Raw genomic sequence first — 18,452 nt, 5'->3', positions numbered from 1 at the left:
GAGCAAGCCTGATGTTAGTATGATGATACATTTTCTGAGTGGATTACGGCTCCAAGTATACAAAATTGGAAGTGCAGGTTCAAACGAATGCACAGCATGTGTTGAGGACAGTGAAACCCTGGAGCACTTTTATACCAATGTCAGGCATTCGTCGAAATTAGATCTATATATCTTCGGAGTGATGAGTTTTTAAACATTGAAAGATTATACATTCATTGAACAATATTTTTTTAGCAACAACAGGCGCACAACAGGCCCGATAGTGACCTAGCCTAAAATATATTTTTATTCTACTAGGTGGGTACATTCGGTCTAGAACTACCACTGGTTAAGAAGGAATGCGAAAAAAATACTCTGTAAAATTACACTTCCATCCTAATCGGTTAGATAGACTGATTCCAAACCGGAACAAAACTTTGTTGAGCCGATCTAGTACCACTTCTATTGTATAACAGTGAATAAAGGGATTACTTCAAACTTCACGTCAAAATCTCTCTCGTATTCAGCGCTGCTCAAGTCTTTTAAAAAAATATTCTAATCTCATGGTAAAAATTGGCTCGTTGTTTTACCTTAATCGGTTAATAATCGAATAATTAATATTACTTTTTCGGTTAATTGAGCAGTTAGAGCCTTAAATGATTTTTATGAATTTCACTAATGCGAAAATTCGATTAATCGGTTAATTGAAGACTCGGTTAATAGCGAAGTAACTGTTATGCAAAATTTATTATTTTTCAATAATTCGACCAAAATTAATCAGTTAAATGAATCATGGTTCAAGTCGATTGGTATACTTTATGGTTAGTGTAGGACCAAGCCAGTGTAGGGTACAATAAAATTACATACACAAACTACTTAAATATCTTACCAATTAAACTCACAAATAAGTTTTGACTTTTTAAATTGCTCTTAAGATAAACATTAATTAACTTTAATTTCTTTTTCTGTTTCGATTTTCAATAAACACAAATGTTACGAAAAATATAAAATCTGAAGGAAACGTATAAAACTCTTGTAATAAACTGAACAATTACTTTCTTCTTAACAGTGCAGAATTTTTTTCAGGAAGTCCCCTAGACAGATATTTTTCAAAATTTTTATTATTTTAAATGTCTTTAAGTGCACAAAAGAAAATTTCCCATTTGCACAAGTGCTACAAACACATAAACATTTAGAGAAAACAATGCGAAAACAGGGGTACACATTTGCTGGCTATGGGTGACAAAGTTGGTGGTGGGGGTGGATATGTGATGGTGACTGTGGCAATGGCAATTTGCCTCACTACCCTTAAAATTTATTTGTTGATTCCTTTCAATTGCCATTTACTGTCAATATAAAGTTACCTAAAGGTGATTTTGTATTAAACACTAGAAATTCATTCATACTTTTACTCGTACTTCAACAATTTTATTAACATTTTATTAGCCAACATTGAAAGGACCTTGTTAAGGGACAACAAAAATCTGTCTTAAAACACATAATTTTCTACCACTAAATATGTTTACGAGTATATTGTAAGAGGGCAATGATCCGTTAACTCATGTGTGTGGGGTTTCCTTTTATAAGGGATACAATATTTTCTTCTTTTCTTTAACTCTGTTAAAAAGGACTTGCGATTGCAAATTGTTTGAATGTCATAGAAATTAATTTAAAAAGACTTAAAGTATATATTTGAGAAGAAAATTTTATTATATAAAACTAACCTTTATGAAGATAATACGAACACTATAAACAATGCAATTTTTAATGCCTGAAAACTGTAACATTTTGCAATGTTTTGTGGCAGAACAACTTAATAAATTTTAAATCTTAATATTTTAATCCTCTTTTAAGTTTTTAAAAGACATTGAGATTATGTTATTTTGTATACTTCTTGTACACATAAAATAAATATTAGGGAGTTTCAGAAAAAATAATGATTTATGACTTTTGTAAGACCTGAATTTTGGACTCAACGAAAACTGAATTAAAAACATTTGCGAGAGAATCCCATAAGGTCAATTGTAATAAGGGAACGGGGCAGAACTACTTAAATCATATATGGCCAAAGGATCCCCCATATAGGGCGAAAGGAGCCCCATCAATTTTGGATTTATATTTTTCAGAGAATGTAAGAGCGTTCGACTCAACGAGGACTGAATTAAAAACATATTGAGAGAATCCCATAAGGTCAATTGTAATAATGGAACGGGGGGGAGAACTACTTAAATCATATAGGGCGAAAGGAGCCCCATCAGAATACGTCTAAAAAAGTCCAAGGTTAGTATGATGGCACGCATTCTTAGTAGACACACATGTATGTATACGGGCACAACGGCGTCATGAAATAACTCCCCACGAAATAACTCCCTAAAACAAAAATGAAATAACTCCCTAAAAATTTATTCAGAAAGCGAAAACAACGAAATTTTGGGGATTTAATTCGTTTTTTGGGGCATTATTTCCATTTAAAATGGGCAGTTATTTCATTATTAAATAATTCCTCAAAATTCAAAAATGAAATAAATCCCTAAAAATATTTTTGGGGAGTTATTTCATTATATTACTTTTATCACACGAAATAAATAGTATATGTTTGATAGCAGGCCTTCGGACGGGCGCAAGGATTTTATACTCTGGGTTATATTGGACACCGCCTTCGCTAAGAATACACTCTCCCTGTAGGAAAAGTGTTCGGCCTTAGGCCGGCTATTTAAGAAATCTTTACTAAGCGAAGCCGGTGTTTGTCATATTATAGTATGAGCGACCTACTTTTTTTAGAAATGTCACTAAAACCGACTTGTTCTATCATTTGTTATTTTTAAATGGGAACTTATTTCATTTTAAAATTAGGGATTTGTTTTCTATCTATATATATAAAATTCTAACGTTACTGACTGACTGATTCATCATCGCACAGCCTAAACGGTTGAAGCTAAAGAGCTGAAATTTGGACAGGAGGTTGGTCTCCCGCCAAATAGATCCACTAAGACGGGATTTTTGGAAATTCGAATGTTTAGGGGGTAAAAAAGGGTAAAAACGGGTAAATTCTGTAACCTTATATCTCCTAAACTAGAAAAGATACAAAAACAGTTTAAAGCTTATCGCCGTTCATTTAAAAAATAAACGGACAGGTGTGTGGTACTTTTTTAAAATTCGGCCCCTTTAGGGAATAAACGGGTAAAAACTGTATTTTGGTACTTTTTTCGCACCCCATGTATCTTTTAAACCAGTGCACATTCAAAAAATATTTTTGACTCCTTCATAACTTAACGAAAAAATAAAAATATGAATTTAGTACTTTTTGGATATTCGGACGTTTAAGGGGTTAAAATTGTACCTATTTTTGGTACTTTTTTCATAAAACATTGTTTTTGGTTTATTAACTTATACATATGAATACATAATAACAGGCTCCCACTACGATGTTGCAACTTTTTGGAATAGAATTTTTATTTCGTTAATGGGGAGGAAAAAAGTACCAAAAGGGGTAAAAACGGGAAATTTGATTTTATTCAACCACAATGATCCAATTTAGATAAAATTTTTAAATTTAGAAACACTAAATATCCTAATGGGGTGTTATTTGGAACCCCGGTATCAAGTGATATTTTTTGGTACTTTTCATTCTCCAACTGGTCCTTTTTGAGTTTTCTATGATATTGAAATAGAAACAAGAAATTAATAATAAAGGGACTTTTCGCTACTTTTTCGTTCTACACAGGTACTTTTTTGAGTTTTCTTTAAAATTAAAGCTAGAAACATGAAATTAAGCATGTAGAGCTCGGAGTAAATGAGAATCTATAAAATGGGACTTTTTGGTACTTTTTCGTTCTTCAAAAGGTACTTTTTGAGTTTTCTATAAAATTTAACCTAGAAACATGAAATTAAACATGTAGAGACCGGAGTAAATGAGAATCTATAAAAGGGGACTTTTTGGTACTTTTTCGTCCTTCGACTGGTACTTTTTGAGTTTTCTATAAAATTTAACCTAGAAACATGAAATTAAGCATGTAGAGCCCTTAGTAAATGAGAATCTATAAAAGGGGACTTTTTGGTACTTTTTCGTCTTTCGACTGGTACTTTTTGAGTTTTCTATAAAATTTAACCTAGAAACATGAAATTAAGCATGCGGAGGCCTTAGTTAATGAGAATCTATAAAAGGGGACTTTTTGGTACCTTTTCGTCCTTCGACTGGTACTTTTTGAGTTTTCTATAAAATTTAACCTAGAAACATAAAATTAAGCATGTAGAGCCCTTTTTAAATGAGAATCTATAAAAGGGGACTATTTGGTACTTTTTCGTCTTTCGACTGGTACTTTTTGAGTTTTCTATAAAATTTAACCTAGAAACATGAAATTAAGCATGTAGAGCCCTTAGTAAATGAGAATCTATAAAAGGGGAATTTTTGGTACTTTTTCGTCTTTCGACTGGTACTTTTTGAATTTTCTATAATATTGATCCTAGAAGCATGAAATTAAGCATGTAGAGCCTGAAGTAAATGAGAATCTATAAAAGGGGACTTTTTCGTCCTTCGACTGGTACTTTTTGAGTTTTCTATTAAATTGAACCTAGAAACATGAAAATAAGCATTTAGAGCCCGTAGTAAATGAGAATCTATAAAAGGGGACTTTTTGGTACTTTTTCGTTCTTCAAAAGGTACTTTATGAATTTTCTATAATATTGAAAATAGAAACATGAAAGTATGCATGTAGAGCCTGGATTAAGTGAGAAACTATAAAAGGGGACTTTTTGGTACTTTTTTGTTCTTCAAAAGGTACTTTTTGAATTTTCTATAATATTGAACCTAGAAACATGAAATTAAACATGTAGAGCCCGAATTAAGTGAGGACCTATAAAAGGGGACTTTTTGGTACTTTTTCGTACTTCATTGGTACTTTTTGAATTTTCTATAATATTGATCCTAGAAGCATGAAATTAAGCATGTAGAGCCTGGAGTAAATGAGAATCTATAAAAGGGGACTTTTTGGTACTTTTTCGTTCTTCAAAAGGTACTTTTTGAATTTTCTATAATATTGATCCTAGAAGCATGAAATTAAGCATATAGAGCCTGGAGTAAATGAGAATCTATAAGAGGGGACTTTTTGGTACTTTTTCGTTCTTCAAAAGGTACTTTTTGAATTTTCTATAATATTGAACCTAGAAACATGAAATTAAGCAAGTACAGCCAAGATTAAGTGATAACCTATAAAAGAGGACTTTTTGGTAATTTTTCGTTCTTCAAAAGGTACTTTTTGTGTTTTTTATAACATGAAATTAACCATGTAGAGCCCGGAGTTAATGAGAATCTATAAAAGGGGACCCTTTGGTAGTTTTTCGTTCTTCAACTGGTACTTTTTAATTTTCTATAATATTAAACTTAGGAACATGAAATTAAATAAAAGTGGTCTTTTGTTACTTTTTCGTACTTCATTGGTACTTTTTGAGTTTTCTAAAATATTGAATATATAAACATAAATTTAAATAGGGGACTTTTTGATATTGCAGATATATATACATTTACAATAATATTTATTTTATTTCATTACGATGAGGGTAGCGAAGCACACTGCGTATAGCTAGTATTAAATAAATCCCCAAAAATGGGGTGTTATTTCATTTCAATTTTGGAAGTTATTTCTATTCGTTGGGGCTTTTTTCATTTTTAAATTGAGGAATTATTTCATAATGAAATAAGTCCCCAAATTTGTTTTGGGGAGTTATTTCGTGGGGAGTTATTTCATGACGCCGGGCACAACTACACAAAACAGAACGAACGGAATCATATTAAAAGGAATATGTCCAGAAAACTTAATTTCAGAACACTGAACGTTTTCTCGAAAAAGACAGCACTACAGGCACATAAGCTATCTAAATCCATGATCTTATGTACACCATTATTTGATTTGATTTCTTTGATTTTGATCGCCCCAATAACTCTAAAAAAGTCTTGAAATGAAAACTATCTTACTAAAACTCTCCCTAATGTACATACCACAAATGTTCTTGATTCATAAAACACAAACATTTCCAATAAGTGGCACTTGACTCATGTACTTTTTGAGTTTTAAATTACATTTTCAGGGGCGTTGTCAAAAATTTAGTCAAAGACTCAGATCTGCGACGTTAATGAGCACAAGTCGGATATGTCAGTTTTACTTAATTACATATGTCAGTTTTAATTAATTACAAACCCTAAAAGAAAGAGCTGCGCTAAATCCGAGTCGCATAAGATATCTTATCTGGGTTTTCGCCATATCCTAATATTTTCAATTCATATGATGGTAAAAATTTGTCATGTCACAAATATTTGTGGTACTAATAATTAATCCAAGATCTACTTAAGGCACACTTCTTAGGCAAATGTCAACCACTACAGTTAGATTTAAGCGGTACTTAAATTCCTTTTTTATTGAAAAGAAAATTAACTCTTTCTCCAACATTTTTGCAAAAGAAATAATATCCTTTTCAATGTTGACATGACTTCCTTTTATCAACCCATAAATACGTTTTACTTTTTTGGCTTTTGCAACTGAATGTGCAATAATTTTGTGGCTTTTGTTAAGATTTCATTCCTTTTCATTTTCATACATTCTGTAAGAACTTTTTCGGTTGTTTATTGTTTTTGGCAGCATTAAAAGCCAAAAACTTTTTAATCCCTTTGTGTGTTTTTGTTGCACAATAGAATTCGAAAGGAAATAAAAACATAAATTGCATTTAATATTATAGCTATAAGATGTTTGATATTAAAAAAGTATATATACATACATACATATGTATATTTAAACATAAGTATTTAAACTGATATCCGTAAATAACAAAATTGCTTTTAAGGATTTAAAAGTAAATAAATGCTAAATTACGATTATTCGCCCGCTTATTTTCGGCTAAGAGGAATGTATCAGATGATTCGATATTCAAGCTTTATGTAATCTTTTAAAAAATTTATGTTGATTTAGGTTGATAGGCCTCTATCTTTAATTCAGTTATCGTTGCGTCAAATGGTTTTGCGTTCGTCAGGTTAACTACCTCGAGCTGCCTTTCCTTAAAGCTAGAACTTCGCTCTTTCTTTGCTGACTACTCCCGAGTGGCCTATGATGTAAACCTTACATCTGGGAGAGTATTGGGTTAAAGCTTTCTTACAATTCAATACAGCCTTAGATTTAACTTTATCACCTAATATCGCCCAATTGCCTTCTGGCTGTCGATAAATATGTTAACCCCTGTTGGTGCCATATTTAATCTAAGCCAATTTTTCATTCCGTTATTGCTGTAGTGCCCCTACATATCTGATATACATATGAATGTTTCAATGGGTGGAATATTTTAAAACGTTTCCAGAGCATTGGTTGTCGAAGTGCTCATGACACCAATTATACCCAAGCAGCACTACCTGTAGTAGTATGATATTACACTTTTTTCTAAAGATGTCCACCAGATTATTAAAGCATAACTTAGAATTGGTCTAATTACACTTTTATAAAGCCAATGTGTCAAAGTAGTAATTGAAAAGTTTGAAAGTCATTACCAAGTTTTTGCTTTGTGCGTTAAAGTGCTTTTCGGAAGAAGACCTTATATGGGAGCTATGACCAATACAGCTTTACATTGGTAAATTTTGTGTTGATACCGATATTTTTGAAGAAGTTATTAACCATAAATTTATTTCCGGTACCTTTGTATGAGGGCTATGGGAAATTTTGATTCGATTGTTAAAATTTTGAACAGAATTCATCCATGAGCGAAAAAAATAATGTGTTATTCTGTATAATTTGTGATTGTATAATTTTCTAATTTTACAAAATTTTACTTCAAAAAGACTCAAAACTAAATACTTTAATAAAATTGTCCTAATTTATTGGTGTCTATAAAATCAATAAATTTTCGATGATACATACATAATGTATGCTTTTGACCGAAAATCGTATTATAGAGTACCATACTGTCGATTTTGACACATAATATTATTTATATACTTAACTTATTTTCCTTTGTTTATGTTTTCAATTTCTGAAGACATGTTGTTATATACATGGAGGTCGTTAGTCCCATATCCACCATGTCTACATATTCCGATCTTCTACCACCTTTTTCATTTGACTGTCTTCTTGAAGTTTCTTCTTGTTCTTCATTTCTAAACACCATTTATCCAACTCAAATGTCTACATTTTTTTCGTATGTCGTTTTTATATTCCCATTCTTATTATATTCTTATTCCATTAAGAGTACGAAATACAATAAAAAGTTACTTTTTGCGTTTGGCAGCACAAGAAAGTATTTTTCATCTGGTTTTTTTTTCATCCGAATTGTCATCACATATGTGTGTTGGCTATGTCTTAAGTCTCTATGTTAAATGAACATTAAAAACCTGTTGAAATGACTTTGACATTCTTCAACATGCAGTTTTTTAACGTTAAATTTTTTACTGCCACTGACGTGTTGATCTTAAGCCAGAGACTTCCAAATTGAAGAATTAGAAAGAGAGATCGTGAAAATCACTTGTCAATTTTATCAACTAGTTTCATCAGATTTTAAGTAATAACCCCCTTAGTCATAAACAACACTTTTTTTATAAAAGGTTTATAAAATAAACAAAAATTATGAATAAGACCTTAAGTCTCTAGAAAATTTCATGAAAATGTTGTTGATTCAATTTTAGACATCGAATAATGATGAATAATTAATACTGACTTTCATGCGTAAAATTAGGAAAGCTCTATGATTCGAAAAATGGGCAGCACAAACTATGAACATTTAAGACCCAAACCTAAAATGATTTACAGAACCAGGAATATTTTCCTATAAATATGTACGTATTTATAGCACTTTTTTGCAAATTTTGTGACTACTTAACCTATTAAAAATCTAAAAAATATGTTTGATGTCCAGCTCATAAACAGTAATTACAAAACATAAAGCTACATGACATGGAACCAGTAATTCGCCACAGATTGTGACCACCTGAAGAAACATTTGCAAAAAACATTTACTAATGTTGTACGCTACCATTTATTTTTATGGAGAATTGAATGTTCTGGAAAGTTTTTTTTTTACAATCAAAGAAGCAGGAGCACCATCGGAACTGAACATCAGCAGCTAAATGTTTGATTTGAATTCAATCAAAATGATTATAAAATAACAAACCAAGTGTATGTTCATTGTCTACTGGAAAAAAATTAAGGTAAAACACAAATCAAGTCAAAAAGACATCATATTGCCAGTTAGTGAGTGAGTGAATGTTTATTAGGGTGGAGTTGAAAAAATATGTATCAAATTTAACTGTTTTCCGAAATCTTAAATCTAAGGATTCTTGAGAGTCTAAAGTACGATGAGCACTACCAAGCAAAAACTTTGTAATGACTTTCAATTGTAACCAATTACCTATTAACATACTTTTCGATGACTACTGCATATTATTATGATTATTTAGAAGTAGTCTTATAACGTCTTATAAATACTTTCATAAAGTAATTAATAGGCATTAATTAATATAGGTACTATTCATTAGTTTCATACGATTTACATTGACTAACTTTTCTAATTACTTGTAAGCGATTGTATAATGATATCACCTTGTTATAATAATGATTTTAGCATTTTAACCCCTTACTTTTTCATGAAAGTTTCAAGAAAATGTTCTTAACCTGTTTTCATACCGATTGCCTAATCCCCCCTCCTCCGCGGTCATGTTACCTTGATGAAATCTCCATCTTGATGTTATTGCAGTATCTCGGGGAAATGAGGTGCTACCAATACCTCTAGTCTGCCGGGACAATAAACTGGTGATGATTAAATGTAACCTCGGCCTTTCCTTGGTATGATTAGACATGGGGTCTAACCAGAGCACCAGATAATCTGGTACTACTTGTCCTGGTTGGTAAGTTAGTTGAGGTTCCTTCGGGATGCAAGTAGTGGCTGTGGTTAAACCCAAATTCTCGGGGAGAGAATGTTGGTTTAAGTACTGATATTTCCAAATATGCAATATATGTCTGGATTCTCTCTCCTGTGCTGTTGCCATCTCAATAGATGTCACTGGGTGATGTGACATCAGAGCAACTTATGCTGTATACCTGAACACGTTGAGTATCTCTTACTCTTTGCGAAGTAGGGCGCCAGTATAGGTTGGGGAATTTTTAGGTTGACATTTGGTAGTTGCCTGTCATTCTGTAGATCGTTCTTTATGGTTTGAGAATGGAACTGAATGGGTCATTAGTTGATGGGGATTGTAATTTAAATAATGCAATCTTTCTTGACATCTAAAGGGTGGTCACCTTCCGGTATACCGGAAGATTGATTTCATCTGATGTTGGGGTTGTCTCCCCTTCTATTGACTTTAGACCAGTGATTGCTTTTTCCTTGTCGGGGTTTGCATTGGGATTAATCCAATGCTGTCTGCCATTCCGCAATGGGGCTACTATAACGAGATATTAGATAGCTCGAGTACTTCAGCAAAATTCTTGTACATGGACCAGTACAGCCATATACAAAAATTCCCACATGAGACCACCGTAAAATAAGGCCGTCAAGGCAGGTGTTAAGCAGTTAGACATTCTTGTCTAATACCTGCACTATTTTTCAAGCCCAAATTTAATTTAAATTATATGCTCTCCTCCCAAATCCTAATTTCACATGCTAAACGAATGGTTACAATATCCGATAAACCTATTGCATAATATCAGAAGTGATTTGCCCCTGTCTTTAACATTGATAATAATTCATTAAGACCGGGCACTGGTTGATTGGCGTAAAACTCTTTCACGAACCTAATTCAAGTACAAGTTGATTGTCTCGGGCACGAGGAAATTGATAATTTAATTTTTTTAAATATTAAAAAAATGTATTCTGAAACATCCAGTGTTAGAATATACTCGACCCAAGGATAATTTTGTGAAGATCTAAACCAGAAATTACGATTTCTTCATTCTAAGATTAGAAATACATAGGAGTTTTATGGAAAAAGGCATTTTCAGTGATTTGGAACAAATTTAAAACCGCCCTAATGTTTACAGTTTATATGTTTGTAATAATGTATGAGTACCAACAAAATATACATACATATGTATGTACGGATAAAAACATTACTACTACGTACTACGTACCACTGCTGCAATTAGGGCTAATAGGGACCGCTCATTATAAAGGGGACATTAGTTAATCGTCAAATATTTATGTTTCCTTTATATTGCACTCAATCTTTTTTTCTACCAAGTCATGCAGAATCTTTTAAAAGATTATTTGCTTGTTGAAATATTTTGAATTTTTCAACTCTAAATTCTAAAACTTTTGAGTAGAAATTTTCATGGCCAGAATAAAATAATCACAGGTTGAACGAGTATAATCAATCCATCAACTATTTCAGTCATTATAAATATTTATTCCTTAAGGCTGTAAGTTAGTTGGAACTGTTGTAGTCAGAGTTGTGTGTTGTATGAGAATAATGACAATAATGCAAGCTTAATGATTAAACATTTAAAACGCATTACATCTGGTCCACTATCTTATTGACCCTTTTCGACAGAATGATAAACGCAAGGACAGACGAAAACAAACAAGTTAGTCATTGTTTTGATATTTTTTTTTTACATATCACAATCAAAGAAAAACCAAATTCGTTTCAATAAATTAACAAAAACAAGCCCATTGAAACATAAATACCCGAAAACAGGCAGAGAACTACAAAACAGTTACTCAAAATGGTTAACGTAAGATAACTTAAATCTTAAGAACTATATATTTAAGATATACATTGTTATATAAGTCCTATCTAGGCTAAACTCTTAAAAACACACAAAGGTTACGGGAAAAGACATTAACCCTACATGTAAGAATGTTCGTCTACTTATATCACTCACTATACATTTAACACGATTTTGTTTGAAATCAATGCATAACATTCCCATTCAGTACATTTAAATTTGAAAATCCACAACAGCAGCACAAACGGAATAAAATAAGAAATAAAGAAAGAACAAACGATTGAACGAACGAACGAACGAACGAAAGAGTTAACAACTTAATTGGATTTGCATGTAATTTAACTGTTTGGATTGGCGGAACAACAACAGAAAAATCGACAGTTGTTGTAAAGTGTTGGCACTTGATCAGAGATAAGAAAATTAAGAAAACAAAAAGAATAGTCAGTCGTATCTACCCCTCTTGCCACAATTTGTGTACATATATTTATGCACTTTTATGGGAAACAACCTGAATTACTTAACCCATTTTGAATGTAAATGTTTTTTTTATTGGTATAATATTTGTAGTAATAATTTGGAAATTATATAAAATCAACTATATCTGATGCACAGCGCAACTTCTATCGCAATGTCGATAAGATTTTGGAGTATACATACATATATGTATGACTTTTAGTCATAAGCACATAGAATCCTTAAGTGCTTAACGTTAACACCTGCCTTGGAGGCCTTATTAGATGCTGGTCTTTTTCATCCACCACGGCCCCAGAATCCTTCTATGAAGAAATCAGGTGGCAATTTTTGTACATGGCTATGCCGGTCCATGTACATGCACTTTAGTGAAGTACTGGAGCTATCTCGATACCCCCTTCATCAATCAATCAATCTAATCTCTTACCATAGCAGCCCCGTTGCGGCATACCCCGACAAGAAAAAAGCAATCACTAGTCTACAATCAATAGAATGGGCGACCCCAACATCAGGTGAAATCAATCTTCGAGTATCTTACGTCGGAAGGTGAAAAATTGAATTATTCATGAAAAATTTAATTATTTAAATTACAATCCCCATTAACTAATGAGATAGCTCTGTTTGGCAACTGCACCTACGAATTTGGTAGTGCGAAACACCCAGCCAATAAATCAGGATCCCTCTGTATGTCGAGATAATATGACAAAGGATGTAAAAATTTCCAAAGTCACCAATAATTGCCCCTACAAGTTGAGTGGTGGGCCTCAACCATAAGTCGTTTAGCATGAAACAATATGCATCCTGTTGAGATGACAACAGCACTGGGGACTTCCCTGTAGTAAAAAGTCTACTAGATCAGTACTAGTCTCCGGCCGTGACAAGGGAGTCTTTCCCGATCGTTCACCAACTTACATCAGTTCCATTCTCTGACGATAAAGAATGATCTACGGAATGACAGGTCAATCTAAAAATTCCCCAACTCATATTGGCTCCCTACTATGCGAAGAGTAAGAGGTGCTCAACGGGTTCAGGAATCCAGCATATTTGCTCTGTCACATCACATCAGTGACATCTGTTGATATGGCAACAGCACCGGAGAGAGAATACAGATATATGTATATAGCATAGGATATATCAGTCCTTAAACCTACATTCTCTCCCCACGAATTTTGGAATAAACCACAACCACTACATCCCGAAGGAACCTCAATCATCCCTCCAGCCAGTACAAAGCCCTGCTAATAACTGGTCACATGTAGTACCAGATTATCTGGTGCCTTAGGTCGACCGCATGTCAAATCATTTCAAGAAAAGGCATAGGATACATTTGATTCTCACCAGTTTATAGTCCCAGCAGACTAGAGGTATTGGTAGCACCTCTTTTCCCTCGGGATATTGCATTAAGATTTTACCAGGGTTAGCAGACCGATTGCTCACCGAAGCTTATAGTTAATGTATTCAATTGGTTTCAACGGTTTTCAACAATGATCACCCAGGCCAGCAAAAAAATGAAGACCCAGAATTGGAGAAATTACTCCATGATGATGTCAAAATCAATGAAAGCTTGCTATATCATTCGGCTATATCAGATGATAAGGTTAAATCTAAGACCATATTGAATTGTAAGAAAACACTAACCGAACATGGAAACCTATACTGGCTATATGGAAGTAGTCGGCAACGAAAGGGAGATTAGTATAGCTTCAAAGGGAAGGGAGCTCAAGATAGTTAACCAGAATTAAAAATATGAGTGAGAGAAAACCATAAGGTCTCTTGGAATAATGAAACGGAGGATAGAATCACAAAGATCCTATGGGCAGACCCTATCGAGAGCAGAACCAGAAGCCTCCTTAAAGTAAGCAAGTCTGAGTTTAGTATGATGGTACGTAATCTGAGTGGACACGCAGTAATACGAGTATAGCTATACAAAATTGGACTTGCGGATTCAGACGAATGTAGAACATGTAGAGAGGACAGTGATGCACTTTCTCTGCCATTTTTCCGAACTGGATACAGATTTTATTCTGGATATAACACTGATTGAAAAATGCTTAGGAATTACGTCCAGGAACTGAACATCGGATGCTAATACATTCAGTGAATACTATATAAGGTTTTTATTTTTACCAAGAAACATTTTCCATGAAAAGGATCTTATGTTCCGATTTATTTCGACCGAATTACAGCATACGTTTTCGAATAAGATTTTCTATTGCAAACAAATTTCTATATCGAAATTAAGGTAAAATGTACTACATTTCTAGTCCATATTTAACGTCAGGTTTGGCCCCTGATTTGAGAAACTAAAACTATACAAATTTTTCAAAATCCTACAACATCTTATTTAAGATGTCAGAACAAAAAAGTAGCTTTCAGTAGCAGAAGTGCATACAATTTTTATATATTTAATTTTAAATACATCAAAATCAGGAAAAATACTTAAAGTATGAAAAGTTAAACTTACCTTGAAATAATTTGTTCAAGAGTTATTATAATGGCCACCAACTATGAGTCTGTAACACAAATGAAATTGACGCTTCCAAAGAAGGGGCTTAAACAAAAGCTAAACTAATCTATTTTGTTTACATTGTATTGACAAATTACGGCCTCTGGTAACTTGAAAGTGCCAGTTGCCACAAACTGAGAAAGAAGAAGACTTAAAATACCACAAATTTATGACAATTTAAACTGTGATTTTCACGCTTTAATTACCACACGGCCACAATAACAAAGTGGCATGTCCACAATACATTCGTTTATATTGTTGTAGTCCACTACACTGAGAAATGTGTGTTGGATTCGTGTATATGAACATACGAATAGATATTTTATATGAAATTGTAGTTTGATCATCACCGGGCAAATTTTACAACATTACCATTGTTGAGAATTAATGTGAAATCCTAGAATTCAGAAGACTCTACATGAACATTAAAGCAAATGCAACGAATTGTTTTATGTTTCTTTGTTTTAATTTTTTGAGTAATTTACACTTGTAGGGTTGCCAAATTACAATAATTTGTTGTAATTTATTTAAATTCATTCATTGAAATATACTATTGAATGCAAACCTGCTTAAGTGAAATATGCCCTTTGTTTTTGATGATTAAGGTCAACAATTACTGATCGTAAAGCCATTAGGGCAATTTGTCCATAAAATCTTTTGTTTGACCATAGAAGGAATAACAATTTTTCATAAATAATAAAGTGTTCATCTTTCCACTTTAAAAGAAAATATATGTATTTTAATGAATTCCTTTTTTATACCTTAATTAACAATGTTGATTAAAAGCGATCTTTTAGAATTTACTTTGTTGATGAGGCGGACAGTTTCAAAACAGACAATAAAATTTGAAGTTATTTTCTGTTGTTTCTACGAAACCGTATTCATCCATCATTAAGTTAATTTATTAGTCTTAAAAAAATCATTATAAATACTCGCTCATCTAAAGAATGGGATGTACAGTGGAAAAAAGTATTGTATTTTTAAGCAAATCTTAACGAGAGATTATCCTGTTACAATTCTAGGCTTCAATTAAATTTACCGATGCTTAAATAATTTGTTTATCAAATAACAAATTTCGATGAAATCTTTAGTCTCCTAAATTAAACGTCATACTTTATTCTTTGAGGCTCAACAAAACAATCTCTTAGTATATTCGCTGTCTATAATTTAATGTAAATGGTTTCGTTCCACTACTAGTGTAGCCTTTAGGTACACAATTCATAGGGCCTCCCAGCTGTCATTCCGTGACCCTTCTTTATGGTTTGAGAGTCGAACTGATGTAGTTTGTGAACGATCGGGAAAGACTCCTCTATCCACCAGGAGACAAGTATTGATTTAGTAGACCTTTTACTTCAGGGAAGTTCTCGGTGCTGTTGCCATCTCAACAGGATGCACATTGTTTCATGCTACGCGACTTATGATTGAGGCACTCCACTCAAATTGTCGGAGCAATTATTGGGTTCGAATTGACTTTGGAAATTCCTACATTCTTTGGCACATTATCTGACATACTGAGTTATTGGCTGGGTATTTCGTATACCAAATATGTACATCTCTAGCTGCTGTTGCCGAATAAACAGAGTCATCTCAGTAGTGTGGTTGCGCTGCTATCATAGAAGGATTCAGGTGCGCGCGGTGGACTGTTTTCAAGTCTACCCAATGGATTATAAAGACCACTGTTAAATAAGGCCGTCAAGGCAGGTATTCACGTTAAACATTTAGACATTCTTAAGCACTTAGACATTCTTGTCATAATGACCCCATGTCAAATCATTCCAAGGATACATTTGATCATTACCAGTTTAAAGTTCGTTCCGACTAGAGGTACTGGTAGCACTTTTATAACCCGGGATTGCAATACACCAAGATGTCACCTGTCGTGTCAACCAACCATCGATGTTGCACCAAGGTTAGTACTATTGGATAGTTGGCCAGACACATACTTTAAGTTCTATCGGTCAAGAACTGCCGGACTTAGAGGTCTAAGTTGGACATTTTGGTCATACAGGGTCCAAAGGAGTTCAGATAGCTATCTCTTCATTGTTTCAAAAAAAAAAAAATAATAATAACAAGTGATACTCACTCACTTAGTGAAGACAACGTTCAGATTTGTAAAAATTTAAGAAAAAATTAAAAAAAAGATCTTAAATTTAACACTATCCCAGCAAAACCTCGATAATGGGTTTTACTTACATAACCACTTACTTTTCAATGACTACTACTTATGGTCTGCATTACTTAGAAGTACTGTAGTAATGACTTTCTGAGTAGAACATTTGACTAACACAAACCGAAGTCCCTGGTTCGTATTCTCGCTTGCTGTTTTTATTATTAAAAAACAAAACAACTTACTAAACAACTTCTTTGTAAGAGAAATTACAAGTTCTTCTTTAACTCCTTATTTGTGTTAAAATAATGACTTAAAATGCTAATGAAGAAGTAGAGCAAAAATGTTTTATTAGCTTTTTAACTCATTACCTTTCAATGTATGTTTTTCCTGGGTATGTTGAAGGGTATATAATATTCGGCGTAGCCGAATGTATAATTTTTCGTGTTGCTAATATTAAAACGCCTATAACTTGGAAAAGATAAAGTGCATGTTTTTTTCAAAATCAGTCGAAGACTTTCAGAAAATATAAAAATTTTTGAATTTGGGTCGGAAAAAAATTATGGATCATAAGCAAAAATTTTTTATCAAATATTGAATACTGATTGAATAATATACAAAAATAGATTTTGTTAGATGGCAGCTCTATATTATAGTTACAATTACCACTAGGGATGCCAATCGGGACTGGTTTTTAGAAATCCCGGGATTCGGTATTTTTAAATATATCCCGGAATCCCGATATCGGGATCCCGGGATTTTCGGGATTTCTAAATCCCGAAAAATATAAAAAAAATTCAAAAAATCTTAATAATTTACCGACAAAAATAAAATGTTTTATTTCATATTGCAATACGAATACTCTTAGTAGGTGTTTACTTTCCAATAAGCATTTTGTGAAAAGAAAAACAAATTAATTCAAAGTACATACTTAGAATAAAAATCTTTCCATCCCAGGCACTGAATAGTAGAATAAAAACCTGAAATAATACCCATGATATCCAAATTTACAATGGTTTCCAAATAATATTTAAATAGTATGTGTAATGGGGATCCATACGAGGCTACATAGAGCACCTGTACTGCACCTATATCTCCTCCACCTTATATCCCGTGTTCACTAACCAAGGGAATTATCTTCTCGCCATCTTATTGACAGGTTGACTTCCATTATAGATATCCGATAGTATCAATGCCTATTTATTGCCCTTTTTATACCCTTAGTAGGGATGGTATATTGGGTTTCTCCGGAGTAGTGCTTTTGTTTTATACTGTCCTAAAATACGCTGATAAAATTTGAAATGATCGGGCTTTTGATCCGAGCCCCCATACAAAACACAGCTTTAAAAAAGAATTAGTGTCCACAATTCGCTTAAAAAGAGAACTGTCGCAATGAAATTCAGCGTAAAACATTTTATGTAACCGTAAATTCGCCCTCCAAATTTTATGAGGATCGACTCATATGATGGCGTCCTTCCCCCAAGCATATTTCAGAAAAATAGTTTTTTAACAATAAAGTGCTAGGATATATCGGAGGCGAGGTATACTTTTATTATGAAAACTAAATTACATTTTACTCTCATAACTGGTGTATGGGGTTATATGGTCGGCCTCGCCCGCCTATAATTTCGTACTTGTTATTTTTATATATCCGATAGTATCTATGCCTATTTAGTATAGCAATGAAATTTGATAT

The sequence above is a fragment of the Lucilia sericata genome, unplaced genomic scaffold, assembly GCF_015586225.1.
Source record: "Lucilia sericata isolate MDLA Ls3-8-SP2 unplaced genomic scaffold, ASM1558622v1 Contig000002F_arrow, whole genome shotgun sequence".
NCBI classification, from domain to species: Eukaryota; Metazoa; Arthropoda; class Insecta; order Diptera; family Calliphoridae; genus Lucilia; species Lucilia sericata.
This window is presented reverse-complemented; position numbering follows the sequence as displayed.